At 43.2% G+C, this 8,333-nt stretch overlaps 1 protein-coding gene, 1 non-coding gene and 1 pseudogene across 3 annotated transcripts in view; 2 read left to right on the top strand and 1 right to left on the bottom strand.

Annotated features, from left to right (window-relative positions):
• The window catches only part of BACH2 (BTB domain and CNC homolog 2), a 374,844-nt gene that overhangs the window by 296,801 nt on the left and 69,710 nt on the right, over positions 1-8,333 (top strand). The window lies entirely within an intron of this gene.
• The window catches only part of LOC105887772, a 49,181-nt pseudogene continuing 47,811 nt past the window's right edge, over positions 6,964-8,333 (bottom strand).
• LOC111727699 lies at positions 8,067-8,173 on the top strand. The gene has a single exon (XR_002775183.1). It is a non-coding gene; the product is annotated as a U6 spliceosomal RNA (small nuclear RNA).

The raw sequence follows: 8,333 nt of genomic DNA, 5'->3' as shown, positions 1-8,333 counted from the left end.
AAAACCATATATTCCCTTCCTGTTCTCCTGCCCGTTCATGCATTCTTTCCAAAAATTGGGACTTTTTAAAAATGCCACTGGACAGATTGCTAAAAAGCGGGAAGTCTGGTCACCCTACCTAGGGGTGAAAAAAAATGCTAGGATTTAGTCCATGAAAAATTCTTAGATTTAGAAGAAAATCAAAGAAAGGATACATAAAGTCACAATTATAGGCCTCCAGCTTGTTGAAGTAACAACTGTTTCATTTTATCTTCTGTTTTATAAGGGACAATGTTTAATGTCATTGCTACACAATTTTTTCTGATTCTTTATTTTTTAGTCATAACTTTTGTCCTAGTGATTTTCTTGCCTTTTTCATTCCTTATAGGCAAAACCAAATGACAGATTATTCTTCCTAAAGGTGGTGTATACATGACATCAGCCCTGGAGGCAGCATCAGCAGCTACAACTACACAGAGCAGAGGGAGGCTGGCGCTGGCCACACTGTGCCTGTCAGGCCGTGTTGAGGGGCACAGGTCAGCTGGGAGGGCACACACAGGCCATTGCGATGATCTGTCCAGAGAGATCCTCTGATACCTTGGGACTTAAACTATTATTCTTGTTTTATTTGTTACTAAGAGAGAATGGTAGGGAAAACAGGAAATTACTAAGCAGCCAGGAAAATGGCTACTCACAGGTACACTGTCAAGGGTCTTGCTGTGTGGAAAAGCCGCCCAGCACCAGGAGAGGCATCTCCTGCTGAGTAACAGTGTTACACCGAGCACCTTAGGCCTTGTGGGACTGTTCTTTGTGCTGTTTATATCTGTAGTGGCTCTGTACTAGCCCAGGAATTGGATAGTACCCTACAAATAGGAAAGTAGAAAGATTAAAAACACAGAACAGGAACATTCAGGGTTACAACTTTACAGTTTTCAGAAGCCAGCAGGGTACTAAGGTAAGATAATTGAAGCACACTTTTTGTGACTCCAAGGATTTTTTGGATGACTTAAATCCATCAGGTTTATAAGATACTCGTGTAAAGAAATAGAACAGCCTTTCAAAGTTCTGTTTAGCAAAGTATCTCCAGGCTTCCCATTTGTTGGCCAAATGTTCTCATTCACTGGCTATAACATTCCAGCTACATGTGGGAGATTTCAGCTATGCTAAAGGAGAATTTTATAACAGTACAAGATGCTAGACCCTGGAGTAAGTTACAAAAAAATAGAGAATTACCTTCAGAGGAGAGAGAAAGAGAGAGAGAGAGTGTGTGTATAAAGCAAAAACTTATCAGGACCAGATGGCTTAACTACAATACTTCATAGAACCAGAGGAGTAGATCACATGATTCCATAAAGGTCAGTTCTTTCAGGGGTTAACTTATAAATGTAAAAGCAAGAACATTTCTTTCAAAGAACTAACAATATAGTTGAAGAATCTAAAGGAAAAACCATAGAAATCGAAGACGAATTATTTGAGAGCATTAGTTGTAGGTGCCAAGTTATGTTGACAGTTGTGCTGCAGCGTTTCACATGAAGGGAAGGACAGGACTTTTCTTCTGTCTCTTCCATGAAGTTTATGCCACCTGAAATCAATACTCACAGGACTGATAGGACTTCATTACAGTAGAGAGAGTAGAGAGAGACTCTCCAGGAGAGGACCCTGCTATGCCAAAGGCCCAGAAAGAGGCTCTCCCAGGGCATCTAGGAGCCAGCTTTCATGAGCACAAATGATGCCTTGTGACTTCTCTAATATCCTTATAATTTGGGGAAATAATTCAAAATGCAATTAAATTACATGGAGTCCCACTATTAAAGAATGAAATTTAGACAAAAGGATTTAGACCTAATCAGGTTAAGCAGTAGGAATTCACTAGAACATGATGAGCCAATAAGTGAAATAATGAAAAACAAATGAAGGATTATCTGTCTAGCAGTGGAGTGCATGATGGACAGAGAGTCTAGTCAGGGCATGCTCCCTGACCCTGACACGAGCTGAGGGAGGTCTGTACCTACATGAAGAATTGGGATAAGGGCGGTACCTTTCAGAGACACAGGAACTCTGGTGTGGCAGCACACAAGCAGGAAAGAGACCATCGAGCCTTGGTGTGTATCCACAGTGCTTTATGTGCACCTGTTGTCAAGACCACAGGGGTTTCGATCTAGATCTAGTTATTCACCACGCAGAGATCCAGTTGTTGAGACAATGCAGTTGCCAAGTAAGAAAGGAATTTTTAATACAACAGACATCTTGTCAGGAGCACAGGAGAAACTGCCTCAAATCCACCCTCCTTGGGCCCTGCAGTGATGAGGTGGCTTCCCTCTGTCCTGCCCAAGGTGTGGAAGAAGACAACTCACAGTGTGTGACTAAGATTTCAGAAGACTGAGTCTAAACAGAAGGTGACACTTTAACGGATCTGGGCCTATAAGGCCCACACTGATTTTTAAAAGGACTTAATACAAAATGTCACCTCCTCTGTGGTCAACAGAATACTGCTGGTTCTCCTTAATTCCTCCTCAAGATCCTCCAGAAATACCTTTTATCTTTTTTAAGTTTCTTTAAATTTCAGATTAACATGAGGGTAAAACAGGTTACAATGTTTACATTAATCTTCAGCTTGTTTTCGTGGGAGTTCTTTAGCACTTAACTCTTCTAATATCCGTTAGCAAAACACCACAGTTCCTGGCTAAAACAGCAGAAATTTGTTTTCTCACAGGTCAGAGTGCCAGCACGGCTGGCTTCTAGGGAGGCCTATCTTCTTGGCCTGCAGATAGCTGCCTTCCCGCCGTGTCCCCGCATGGCCTCTGCTTGGTGCCCACATGGAAAGAGATTGCTCTGCTGTGTCTTTCTCTTCTTGTTAGCACATCACCAAACCTCCTTTCACCCTATCTCCAAATATAGTCAATATGTGAATTTTGTGGGAACATAATTCAGTCTAAAAAATAATGGATTTGTACAAATAGATATGCACAAGCTATCTACATTTGTACAACCACACAACCATGAACTATGGAACCATACAAAAGAAAAAGATCTCTGTGAGCTAATATGGAGCCAAGATACACTTTAAAAGACAAAAACGTAAGCAGAAATATATTTGCCCTATATGTAGTATATGCCCTTCTGTGCAAAGAAGGGAAATGAGATCTATTTATATAAAACATATGACTACATACACATATGTGTACATTGCATACTTTGTCAAAAGAAACAAAAGTTAAACAAAAACTTAGTAAAAAAAAAAAAATGGTTCCCTACAAAATGTGTGTAGAAATGGAGTGAAAGAGCGGGGATAGGAGTGAGACTCTATATTTAGTTTGGTGTTGGCTTTTGAACCATTTGAATGTTTTATATAGTTGAGAAATTAAAATGTAATCAAAAGATGATAATCAGCAAATGTGAATATTTTAAATAGAAAAATGACTCACTGTATTAAACTGGAAAAAATGGGGGGATAAATTAGATTAACTTTTGAGCACAGTATTGTGACTAGACAGTCTCTGCGGAACATTCTGTAAGACAACTTATCTGAACTTTGCAAAAATTTCATCTTTCAAAAGCGCCTTGAAAGATGAAATGATGGGGGGGACTGTGCTAGAGGCGAAGAGGATCATGAGACCCAATGCAGTGAGCGATCCCTGACTGGACGCCAGAAGGACTGGAGGACGTCCCAGGGCAGCCTGGAGATCTGAGTGGAGACTGAGTCATCCTAGCTTACAGGGGTATATCAGCATCACTTTTCTTGGATGGGAAAATGGTGTTTTGGTTATGTAGAAATATTTAGTAGTGAAATGTCATGATGCCTGGAGTTTACCTCCAGAAGGTTCTAGAAAATTGTAAGAGCGTGTTGCATGTGTGCACACATATAGATGGCCATAGATGGAGAGAGGAGAGCATATAAAGTTAGCAAATTCAGTGACTTAACACAATATTTCTTCCCAACATCCCAGATTCACCCTAGGAGAATAAACATACCTTTCATCTTTGTTGTTGTGGATTGACATTTTCAAGATAAAAATGTTAAGGCAAATAGATAATGGATTTGGATGGATGTTATCACAAAGGTCCTCCCCTCACTGAAGTAGTTACTAAGCACCTGCTCTGTGCCAGGCCGCGGTTTAAGTGCTGGGAACGTGGCTATGGATAAGTCAGAGTAAACTGGAGTTCTCATGGGTCTGTATTTAATGTGGAAGACAAATAAGAAAACAAGATGATTGACATCATTATTAGTAGTGGAAGTGAAACGGAGCATACTGATACGATGTGACTTTAGATGGTATGGCCGGGGTGGTGTCCTTAAGGAGGAGGACTTTGAGCTGTCCCATTCATTCAATAGAGTTGCACTGAGCACCTGCTGTGTGCACAGTTCTAGGTGCTAGTGGCATAGCAGCAAACAAACAAGACAGAATCTCCACCTTCCCAAAGCTTATGTCCCAGGTGCAGAAGACAGACAGTGGGCAGGAAAGTCCCAAGTCGCAGTCAGTGTCACAAGGGAAACACAGTGGAGAGGGCAGGGCTGGTGGGGACAGGAGTTGACATCTCACACACAGTCATTAGGAAAGGGCTCACTGAGAAGGTGACATAGGAACAGAGACCAGGATCAGAGGGGTCAGAGCAGGGACATTGGGAGGAGACATGTCATCTGAGGCCTGAGGGGCCATTTCCATGCCTTTGGCTTTTCCTGCTAAGCGATTGGAGGTGGGATGCAGAGAAGGGGAGACCTGCGACTGCATGTGTGCAGCCTGTGAGTTTGACCCCGTGACTGGGATTTGGGGCCTGAAGAAGCAGAAAGGTGGAAGATGCCATTAACTGAGGTGAGAAAAACTGCCTGGGAGCGGGTTCAGGAGAAGAGACTGAGTGGGTGCCCTGCAGCCCTGAGGAAAGCCATCCAGTAGATGAAAAAGGCAAGAGCTACAAGTTCTGTGGAGAACTTCACAGCAGACTGATGCAAGGATAATTACTAGTGCCTTGTTAAAAATCTTTTAATTAGAATTTTTTTTCATTTATAAATCAGCCTATCACAGGTAGAGCTGTCAGCTCAGATGAAAAGGTTACCTCCACTGTGCACTGAAGTCTGCCTTCCCACGGGGAGCTGCTTGTTCTTAGTGCTGGATGGAAGTTCCAGTGAGAAACAGCAATTATGCTGAAGATGTGGCCCTGTTCACAGTGACGCAAGAGGTGGCAGTTGGTGGGAGTGGCCCTGTAAGGGTCAGCTGGACTGTAATAGCAGTTCCCAGACATTTTTTCCCAATGATCCCTTTGACATGTGACTCAATTTCACAGACTGTCTTTCAGTTTTGAAGCCAAATTTCCCTTCTTTCTCTGCCCCAGGCAGGAGCCCATGAGGGACGTGCATTCTACACATGCGTCGCTCCTCCAGAGGGGCACTGGCAGCTCTGAGACTGTTCACTTGCACTCCATTGCCTCTTCTGCACTCGCCCCAAAATTCCTACAGAGATGGCTTTGAAATAATGCAGACTTATTTACCCAGCTTCTCCCTCCCCCAGGAAGAACTTCTCATGAGAATTCCTGAGGTTCTGTGCACTTTAGAGCGTACTGGGAATGGAGACTCCAACCACTTACATTCTCAGTAGATGCTCCTGACAGAGGCAATGGGCCTGAACCCATTCTCCAGGACCTTCTCCTATAGCTGTAACGTGTCCTGCCAACCGTGGCCCAGCCCAGGAGAACATCCCAGGGACCTTCCCCTTCTGGCCTACATGTGGACAGAAGGAAGGTGGATTTTCCTCCTCTCTCTCTCTCACTTTTTTATTTTTATCTTTTTGAGGCTGCTCTTGCTCTGTCAAGTGCTCCTCCTGCCTCCACCTGAATAGCTGGGACTATAGGTGTGCACCACCACACCCGGCTAATTTTTCTTTTTTTAGTAGAGATGGGATCTCATTCTCACTCAGGCTAGTCTCAAACTCCTGACCTCAAGCAGTCCTCGCACCTTGGCCTCACAAAATACTAGATGAGAGCCACCACACCTGGCCTCCCTCTCACTCTTTATACCCTCTCTAACCACCTTCCTGGATTTATTTTCAAAGGTATTGTTACTGAAATAAGCTAGTCATACAGACACAAATACTGTACTATCCCATTTGTATGAGATATCTAAAGTTGTCAAATTCATAAAAACAGAAAGTAGAATGGTGGTTACCACGGGCTAGAGAGGGAAGAGGGAAAAAAGTAGTTGTTTGAGGGCTATAGAACTTCAGATTTCTAAGACAAAAAAGCTCTGGAGATCTGCTTTAAAGCAGTGTGAACATAGTTAACACTACCAAACTACATACATTTTTAGGTAAAATTAAATATTTCTGGCAAGAGTATGGTTGTCTTACCAGCCACGGCTTTCTTTCTAGTACCATCTTGTAGAACTGGAGGGGCACCATCTGCACCGGTGTGGCAGGCTGTGGCAGGACAAGGTCCTTCCACTGCTGGCTGAACAACAGGAGGCTTTGGTTCAATTGTTAACCTCAAATTTGTGTCCAGATTTGCACTTAGAATCAGTAACTGGATATCAAGGTCATAGACCTAGGAGAACTACTCCAGAAATTCAACCCAGAGTCAGGTGCTGACCATTGACATAGAAAGCAAGTGGCTGACGAGAGCTGGAATCTGCAACCTCTAGGAGCCACGGGGTCCCGTCCTTGATAGGCACCTCTTTTGCCTTCACCTCGATTTGCTCATAAGAACTGTATTCTCTCCTAATTTCTGCCCATTCTTGGTAAATTTTTTATATTTATTGAATATCAACCACGAGTAAATCACAGAAGCTGCTGCCGTGTTTGAGAACATGCCTTCACCCTTACCTCACATCTTCTTCTTGGACTCAGATTTCTGACTTCTTTTCCACTCATTGGCAAAGATTTAGAGATTCCCTGGTTGTGTTCTATATTCTGATCAGGGGTCATTACAGAAGAAGTAGCTTTGGGCTATTCTGTCTTCAGTGGGTAGAAAATGGCAGGGTTTGTATAATACTTAGGGCATTTTTCTTTATAAAGGTTTTATTATGCACAGAGGGGAGGGGCGTTCAGTCCTTCTTGGCAGCTGCTTTCCTCAGGCCAACCAGGACGTTGCTCAGCTTCTTCCACTTCTTTTCAGCATGGATATGTGTCCCCACTCTTCTCTTGATGAATTTGAGGGCCCATTTGTCCCTGGAGACCTTGAGCAACTCCATGGTAGGCCACTCATATGGAGCAAAGCCACACACTTCTTGGATCATGTCCCTCATGAACTTGGTATGTTTGGTGAGGTGCCCGTGATGCGGCTGTGCCTCGGTTTGCTCACATTCTTGGTCACCTTGTGGCCCTTGTTGAGACCCACAGCCATACAGTATATGCAGAGCCATGGCTGCTGACAGCCACTGGAAACTCCAATGGCTGCTGCGGTGGAATACTTAGGATATTTTTTAAGCAACTAAATTATTATGTCCAGCCCAGGAATATACAAGACGGGGTCTGCTGCTGTCCATTAAGACTGGCCTGTGGTCTGTCCAACTGACCACCGTCACTCACCTGGCAGGCCTAGATAGAGAGGGCCTAGTTGCTCGGCAAGGGAAACAAATGCCTGTGTAACTGCCTTAAAACTCATACCACAGCAGTGTACATTTATTTATTTAATTGCTTCTGCAATTATACAGTTGAATTTTTGTTGAATAGGAATGATGGCCTTTGAAAACACACATACTTAGAAATCCACTGACTTCCTTTTTATGATAATGCTACCTTCCATTTCATTCTGCCAGTGGAAGAATGAAGATGTCCTGTGTTCTCTTCAGATTGTTCATGGTCTCAGCAGACTGGTTGGGCAAGGCCAGCATTTCAAACTAAAGCAGCTTGAAGTAGGTGTCATTCAGAGACTTATAAGAAACTTGGGGATGTTCAAGAGAGCGCTGTTTGTTTTGCCAACTCAGAAGCCCGTGTGTATCACTGGTGGTATCCAGAGTAAACCGAAATACCATGAACCTCGTTTTTCTTTCATGTCACCTTTTGTATAAAGTGCTTAAGGACTATTAGGAGCCATAACACCTCTTGGGCTGTTGTGGTGTGAGGTAGGCAGCATCAAGGATTAGGGGTTGAAAATTAAGGGTGCTTGCTTCAGCAGCACATATACTAAAATTGGAACAATACAGAGAAGATTAGCATGGCCCCTGCGCAAGGATGACACAAAAATTCGTGACGTGTTCCATATTTTTAGCCCAAGATAAAGGGGAAAGAAGAGAGGAAGGGGAGGGAAGTGGGGAGAATGGGTACAGGGAGGGTAATTGGTGGAACCACACCTATGGTGCATTTTACAAGGGTACATGTTAAATCTACTAAGGGTAGAATATAAATATCTTTTTTTTTTTTTTTTTT

Source organism: Otolemur garnettii, unplaced genomic scaffold (genome assembly GCF_000181295.1).
Source record: "Otolemur garnettii isolate 467f Iridium unplaced genomic scaffold, OtoGar3 scaffold00118, whole genome shotgun sequence".
NCBI classification, from domain to species: domain Eukaryota; kingdom Metazoa; phylum Chordata; class Mammalia; order Primates; family Galagidae; genus Otolemur; species Otolemur garnettii.
This window is presented reverse-complemented; position numbering and strand designations above follow the sequence as displayed.